Raw genomic sequence first — 8,275 nt, forward strand, 5'->3', positions numbered from 1 at the left:
TTTAAACTGGAAGGAAGATTCGGCTGTGCTCTTGACTCCTGTTTCTTCTCCCTTCCACACAAGAAAAGAAGGTAAGAGGGAAAGCTGTTTAAACTACATAAAGAATCTCCAAGTTAAATTTCCCAGAGTTTGGAGAATACTGAAGATAGTCAGCGATAGGAGGAGTGGGGATCCTCTCCAAGCCAGAGAGTATGTGTACATGTGTTGGGGGCACACATGACAGTGTTTCCTTCACCAGCTATTCAGTCTGCACCCCAGGACCCCTCCTTCTCCTCGGGCTCTCTGAAAGACAAGTTCAACTTTCCAAGGGCAACTCAATTGCCTTTTATCTCTCAGCCTGAAAGTAATTTTAGCCAAGGAAAAGCAGGATTAAGCTTTCATAACATGATACATTTATCTTGTTTTTCGCCTTCCTTTGCTTTCCCTTCCTTTTCCCCACCCCTGACCCCAGGTAAATTTGAGCCAAAGGGAAGCCAAGATTAAAATATCAGGGGAAGGTATCAGATCTAAAGAGACGCAACTCTCTGGCCCCCTGCCTGTCCCAAACTTGACTATTTTCCCATAGTCCTGTTAGACAGTTATTATCTCTCCTCAGAGGAGAAAAGCCTTTGGACTCTCCTCGCTCACAATATTGTCCTCTGCTGAAATGAAAGAGGGAATTATAATTCAGAGAAAGGCTCCCACAGAGAATATGAAGACAAAGATTAAATCAGTGATACAATGCTGACATGCGCTCAGTTCCTGAAAGGTCTTTTAAAAAAAAGGTCTCCACTGGAGCAGCTTTGCCACCACCTGAGAGTGGCTGGAAATTGTGCTCTTAAGGAGCTGGGAGAAAGGGGGGAGGGCAAGTGAGGTTGCCTTGGGGATGGGGCAGAAACTTCTGTTGCAGATAAAGAGAGTGAAGAGCGGGCTAGCTTGTAGACTGGGCTCCCTGCAACCTTGTGAATGCACCCCACTTCTGGGATGCATCCTGTCCAGACACCACCCTGCTTGATGCGGCTTGTATCTTCTGCCCTGTAACCGGACAGAGGCCTGAGCGTCCCACTAGCCACAGGAATCTATCCAGTTGTGGTTTCTGGGTAGCCACAGCTGACATGGTCTCATATATTTCATTTATTTATTTTTGTTTTTCTAAAAGAATAAAAAAAGGGGGGGAAGGGGTTTGCGTGAAAAGCTTACACAGAGGAAAAGTCACAGTTTAGGACCAAACCTGATTTTCAAGAGTCCCCTCTAGTGGAGAAAACGTGCTACTTCAGCTTCCAAATTCAGCCCAGAGCCTCAAGTGTCCCCTCCTGCCTTGCCTGGCGCTCACTCTTTTCCTCATTCTTGCATCCTCATCCTGAGCTTGCTCTTTGCTCTCTCTGCCCCAGTCACGCCTTCTGAATCTGTCTGTTTCCACTGTCTGCCCTCTGCCTCTCTGTGTTTGTTCATCAGTGACTGCTTCTACATTTGGCCTCCGGCCTTAGCATTTTGGTCTGCATCCTCTGTCCACCTGCTCAATTCCCTGTGGCGTGGAACAATGGGTCTGATCAAATGGCTTCATCTTGGAGGGTCAGTTGAGGCACCCACAAGCCAGAACCACTGTGAGGAACACGAGAAAAACTAAGTTGTCCTGGCGGAGAATGGGGCATTGGCAAAAACTTTCCTGCTCTGCCCAGCACACCCCAAGCATAGCTGGAAGTCTGTCAATTTATCTCTATCTATCATCTATCTATCTATCTATCTATCTATCTATCTATCTATCTATCTATCTATCTATCTATCATCTATCTATCTCTATCTATCCATCCATCCATCAATCCAACTATCCTCCATCCATCCGTCTCTCTCTCCTCCCCCAGAAGCTTGTATGAAGCCAGTTCGCTCCCCACCTTCTTCCCTGACTCTGACACACATCCTGCCATGCAAACAACTGGCAGTGCCTGCTGAGGGGACAGCTGGCAGGGGGTGGGAAGAGTGTGCCTAGTTAGGGAAGACCAAGAGAAAGGGGGGGACAAGGACTGAGCCTGGGGCTCCCTGAAGTGGAGCAGAGGGACTATTCTGTTGGGGGAAGCAGAGGCCCAGGGGGAAACACCTGCTGGTCCTCTGTGTTTCTGAGAGAGATATCCTTTCGCCCAGGCAGGAGATATGGCCCAGGCCTGGGCAAGGGTTTAATAGTTAACCAACTGGAAGCACAGGGAACTTCAAGCATGGCTCACGCCTAAGCCTTTTATTTTTGCTCCCCACCCTCCTTCCTCTCCCCTTACACTCCTACCCGGTAGGGACTCTGCTCCCTGACAAAGAACTTTCTCGCCTCTATTTCTGCCCTGAATTCCAGATGGAACAGTGTGGAGCTAGATAAAGAGGTTCCATATGCCCAAATGCCAGGGGAAGCAGCCCTTGGGCTATGCAAAGGAGAAACCGGGGTGGCCCCTCCTTACCATCCACCCCTTCCAGTGGCCTTCGGGCAGCTGTTTGACCCTGAAGAGTAGCCTTTCTTTCCATCTCTGCAGGGCTCACCTTTAAAAGTGACCAAAAAAGAGAGAAGTGGACGGCACAGCCACCCCTCATTTACTCTAATCAGGCATGAAATCTTTGTAACTAAGTGAAAAAACTGTTTCCCATAAGGGACTCCATTCTATTCATCATTGTTGGAATTGAGCATATGTGGAGGGGAGAAACAGAATATGTACATATAATGAATTGATAGCAGACTGCCCCTGGGTGGGGGTGAAGAGTGATTGGAGGTTTGGGAAGCCCTGGAGCTGGAAACCTCCCGAACCTCAAAACCTGTGCCCACCAGTTTTCCCTATGGACAGCCTGGAATGATTTCTAGTTAACAGACTGTAACACAATGCTTCAGTCTCTTTATGATCAGAATGGTGTGGGGGTAGGGGGCTTGGCTTGGGGCTCCTGGCCTCTCCATTTGCCATGATGGACAGAAGTATATTGTGCCTCAGTCTGCGTGTGCAGAGACAGCTGTGTGGCAGAGCAAGGAGACAGCTGGGGGTGGAATGGGGTGCTGCTGCTGGAGACAGGAATAGCCCCCACCCCACCCCTCACACCTTCGGGGAGGCAATTGTAGAACACGAGGCAAGATTGAGACTATAAAACCCCCAAATTGTGACAAGTCCAGCACCATAAATATTTCATAGGACCTGAACTGGTGACTTTAGGCAGCTGCCAGCCTCAGCCTTGTATATTTAACTATGTCACTGGTTTCCCCTCCTGCCTATGTGCTTGCTTGTAGCATGCCCATGAAATAAAGATTAGCTGAATAATCAGAAGTATTTGTAAACGAGAAAGGGTGTCATAGAGAAGGGGCTGTTCTGTGCAGGCTTTCCTTTGAACCTCACTGGAAGCATCGAGTCCGGGAAACCAGATGGTGAACTTTTACATTCCTCACACCTGCAGCTCTGGATGTCAAGAGTTGGAGAAGACTGTTCCCCGGGAGTAGGGGGTGGGCTCTGGGGACAGGTCTTGGGATTCAGGCCAGCTCTGAAAGGAGGGCCACCAACCTTGTAATGACATAGTTTCAGGTGATGAACATGTGACACCACCGTTTACAGTTCATTTAGACTTCTGCGCTGCTCCAGGCCTGGACGGACCCCTGGCCCCCCTGAGTCAAAGAGGGGCTGGTGGGATCTCCTGCCAGCCTCCAGGTGTGGGGGCAGAGGAGACGTCCCTTCCAGTCCTTTACCACTTTGGACTCTGTGCCTCCTCAGCAGCATCTCCGCTGCACATCACTCCAAATGTCATTTCCATTTAGCTGCTTTGCAAGCCAATTTGCCCCATCCTAATGCAATTTGCTGAGGACGGTGAGGGCGCAGGGAAGGCAGTCGCACTGCCCTCCCTTGATCAGCAGGTCCCCGAGAAGACAGGCTATGCGAGCAAGGCAGACATCTCGTTTAGGTAATGCTGGCTGGTGGCACCAAGTTCAGGGATGAGCAGGGGTCAGGAGTGAAAGGCAGTGATGCAAGAGAGGAAAAGAAAACCAGTCTTTTGCTAAAATGTCTTGATAGCATGTGCTCTCTGTTCCCTCCGTCCCCTACTCTCTCTTCCCACCACCCCAAAACACCTCCCTGCACCATCCTTAATGTCCTCCCCACTGTCCCCTACCCCAGGCCGCCAAGAAGAGAGCACAGGTAATTAGTTCGAATAGTGCTTTGTGAGGTGAAGAAAAAGTTAATGAATTCCTCTCTCTTCATGCCTGGAGGTCAGAGGGGAGAGGGTTGAGAGCAAGCAGGCAGCTTTCCCTGGTGATTGCATAAAAGTTGTGCATTTCAATTAGGAAGAGCTGAAACCTTCCAGCGAGGTCTGCCTCTTCCACTGGCTTTGTCACTTGGTGCAAGGCCCCAGGATCCAGAGGCAGCAGAGAGGGAAGGGTGGAGGTTCAAGGTCTGGGGAAGAGCCCGAGCTTCTTGTGGGTGGAAAGCAGGTGACACCTGCTCCAAAAGCAACTAGCGGGAGCCCAGGCAGGCGTCTTGCCGCGCGCATCTCCTCAACCTTGTCCACTATGTCAAGGAACAGAAGGCAGAGGATGAAGAGTCCTTTCCCCAAATTTCTATGGATTCCCCCTCAGGCTGTTGGACCTCTAAACTACTGCCCCCAGTCTAGCTGGCAGTCCTGCTCCCCCAAACCAAGGCAGCCTGTCTGGCCACTGCACCCCTCGCCTCGTGTCCCACCATTACCTAAGATTTGCTACAGAGGATCCCAGGCTACCTCCACTGCCCTCACCACAGGATTCTCATTCCCAGGTCTTTAACTGAACTAGAAGGAGCACTAAAAGCACAGCAGTTAGGTACTCAAGTTGACAACCCAGGGGCTGGCAGTTTGAACCCACCCACGGAGCGGTTTCACAAGAGGAAAGACTTGGCTGGCTGAAACATTAAAGATGGTAATCTATAAAATCTTATGGGCCAGTTCTACTTTGTCATGTGGTCTCACTATGAACAGAAATGGGCTCTAGGGCTCCTGGCATCTGAACCCCAGGTCTTCTGTCCAACTTTCCTTTCTTCCCCCTGCTTCTCTCCCTCCTGAGAAGACCACCTATCTCCTTAACTAGGGAGAGAGGTCAGGGCGGACTTTTTCGGGAACTGGGAATGTTAGTTTCCCAGGATTCTCTCTTTGGTGATCCAGACCGCGATTAACAAGTCTTTACAGAGGCCATCTGAGGGGAAAGGGCTAGATCTTCTAAAACCCCCACATCACTTGTGGGGTGGGGCAGGAAGAAGCACATGGCAAAAACAGTCTCAAATGGTTCATAAGGAATCCCAGGACCCTCGGCGAGCTTTAGCTACAAACCTCAACCCTCTGGCTGCTCAGAGCAAGGGGGCTCCTGCCGGGCGCTTCGCCACAGGGGGTACAGAGGGAGAGAGCTTGGAGAACTTCCTCCTATTCAGCGCTTCAGAATCGCTTCCTAAGGGGTATGGAAGCCGCATAAATGATGTGTTCTCTCATTTCCAAGTACCCTGATCCAAAGAAACAGTCAGCTGCCACCAGGGACTCCAGTACCCGAGTGAACGCCCCCCAAATCAAGCGCTAGTCACCGTGGCCTTGGGCTGTTCTGCTCGTGCCCCTGCGGCCCTCTTTGGGGCTCCAGCTCTCAGGACAGCCCTGCCGCCCGGGTGCTCCCCAGAGCCGCAGAGCGCCGGCAGGTGCGCGGTGGAGGCGCACAGCGGAGCGCCACCGCCTGCAGCCCGTGGCCGGAGCCGGCAGCCTGTGAGCAGCCCCGGCAAGCAAGAGGCAGGGGCTCGCAGGCAGCCGGCTCACGCGCGCACAGCGCGCTCCCGCACGCCAAAGTGGCCAGCCCGGGCCGGACACACCCGCGCGGGGGGCTCCCCAGCGACAGCCGATCCGATCCGGAGCCCGGGGCCGGGACCCCGGAGAGGCGGGGTACCCGGCGCTCCCTGGGGTGTGCGCGCCTTAGAGGAGCGCGCGGAGGGCGATGCCGACTCAGAACGCCCTGCCCGAACCCACCGCTTACCCAGCTTCAGCGATGTCGGTCTGTCTTCCCGTCCCTGGTCCGTCTTCCCGGGCCGCAGGCTGCCGAAGGCGGCGCGCTGCCCGTCTGCCTGCCCGCAGCTTAGAATCACGGGCACGGCAAAATCCACATGGAGTCCAAATTCATTAAAATCCACGTCAAGCCACCAGCCACTTATCTGTATTCCTGAAGTGGCCCCGCGGTCTTTGGTCCGCGCGCCCCTCGGTCCTCCGTGGCCCCGCGGCAGCCCTGCCGGGCGCTGTCGCCGGCTCGTGGGGGGCACCCGGAGGCGCCCCAGGGGCGTGTGGGGGTGGCTGGCGGTGCCTCTCCTTGGGAAGCAGCCGAACGCCGGCTGTCTTCAGATTTTTCCACCGCGACTTTCCGGGCTCCTCTGACATCAGCAATCCCGGCGCTTCCTTCCCTTCTTGCTCCCCGGCTCGGTCACAGTCCCATTTCCTCCGGGAACCGCGGCGGTTGGAGATCTATTTAGAGCTGGTGGCCTTGCTCTCGTGCTCCCGGCACTGCTCTCCAGCTCGCGGGGTCTCTTGTCTCGATCGCTCGCCCTCCAGGCTGCAAAATTCCCAGGAACAGCGCTCGCCCGCCCTCCCGCTCCAGTCTGGCGCGGACGCTCCTCCGCCCGGCAGCTCCAGCTCCCGCGGCGGCGGCGGCGGCAGCAGCGGAGCCCTCAGCGCCGGCCTCCCTATATTACCATGCAGCTCATTATCATAGAGGCCGCGCGCCTTAACCCCCTCTCTGCCGCCCTCGCCAGGCCGGGCCCGGGCCGCGCCCGCCGCTGGCACCGCCCGCCGCAGCCGAGCCCCTCCCCCTCCCCCACCCGCAGGGACGCACCCCCCGCCCCCCCCCGCGGGGAAGCTGTCAACAAAAGAGACACAGGGGTGGGGGGGCGCACCCGAGGCCCGCACGCTGCTCGCCTAGTGCCAACCTCAGTCCAGACCCACTGACTACCTTAAGTGACCAAAAAGGGGCAAGGAAAAGCCTACCAGGGTCTGGGAATTGGGGTGGAGGCCTTGAGAGTCCTGCTGGGTTAGCCTTTGGTGGGTGAGCTCAGGAGGCAGGCAGAGGGGATGACAGTAGGGACCCCAGGCCCCCTTTCTTAGCGTCACCTGTCACCACTTACACCTCTCCTTCACCTGTAATTTGAGTAGAAGGTGAAGAGGCAGGTCCTGCCTCTTGGGATTGGGGCTGAAATCTTGGAATTTATGGGAGCCAATGACTTCTCATGAATTTCTAAAAACAAACAACCTGTCAAATGGGGTTTATAGTTGTTATCATTTTTATAATTCGAACATGAGTATTGCTCTGGATCTCAAGGTTTCCGTTCTCTTGGGGAACCTGAGTTCTGTTAGGAACTGAGAAGAACAGGAGGCAATGTCTGACTTGGATAGGGGCGAAGGGGAGGGGTGGGGTGGAAGGTGAAAGCTTTTCAGATCTACACCCTGAGAGCCTGGCACAGCAATCAGAGAGGGGGCGGTAAAAATAACTTCTTGAATAACCTAAGCTGAGAAGTTTCTGGATTCCTGATGGTCACGGCTAGACTCTGAGCTAGATAGAGTCACTGTATTTCTGCAGCCAGTGGACACGGCATTTTTGAAAGGGGCCTCCAAGCTACACCCAGCGAGTTCACACTGCGTAGTTCCTGCAGGAGATGAGAGCGTACAGGAGTTTACTCAACATGTCCAAGTGTTCTGATAAAGTCCCTCTACTGCCCTCTCGTGGCCACAGTCCTCAGTGGTATGAATAAGAAAGAAGAAGAAACCCTACAGGAAGCAAACCCAAACAACAACCCTGAAAACCCTAAAAAGAGTCGCAGTGTTGTTAGTGGAATTGATTTCAACCCCTAGTGCCCATGTGTGCAAAGTAGAACTATGTTTCACAGAGTTTTAAAAGCTATAACCTTTCGGTAACTCATAGTCAGGCCTTACTTCCGAGGTGTCTATAGGGAGGGAGGTTGAACTATCAGATTTAATATCAACAATTCAGAGCTAAACTCTTGGTGCCACCCAGGAACTCCTCCCAGAGCAGGAAAACAAGCATCTCCTTGCTGTCTACTCGGAACCTACTTTCAGCTGACTTCCCTGCACCCAGCGGGTTTTCAGAGGCTGTAAATGGCAGCGGAGGAGGTTGCCCCTCTTTCTCCCACTGCACAGCTAGCTGGTGGATTCAGATTGGATTGGCAGCTCAGCTCATTACCCACGAGGCCACCGGAGGAAATTTAGACACCTGAATCATCTTGCACAATCATCTCTTTAATCTTCCACTCAGGATTGACTCTGCCATCCGCAGAAACTGGCT

General features: G+C 53.5%; 1 protein-coding gene across 1 annotated transcript in view; it reads right to left on the reverse strand.

Moving 5' to 3' along the window:
- The window catches only part of PLXNA2 (plexin A2), a 297,126-nt gene extending 290,489 nt beyond the window's left edge, over window positions 1-6,637 (reverse strand). Inside the window, exon 1 of the mRNA XM_006887939.1 lies at window positions 5,966-6,637. The gene's annotated coding sequence lies outside the window, so the exon portion shown is untranslated. The remainder of the gene's footprint in view (window positions 1-5,965) is intronic.
- Between the last annotated feature and the right edge of the window lie 1,638 nt (window positions 6,638-8,275).

Source organism: Elephantulus edwardii, unplaced genomic scaffold, assembly GCF_000299155.1.
Source record: "Elephantulus edwardii isolate Elephantulus edwardi_28Jun2011 unplaced genomic scaffold, EleEdw1.0 scaffold00063, whole genome shotgun sequence".
NCBI lineage: Eukaryota > Metazoa > Chordata > Mammalia > Macroscelidea > Macroscelididae > Elephantulus > Elephantulus edwardii.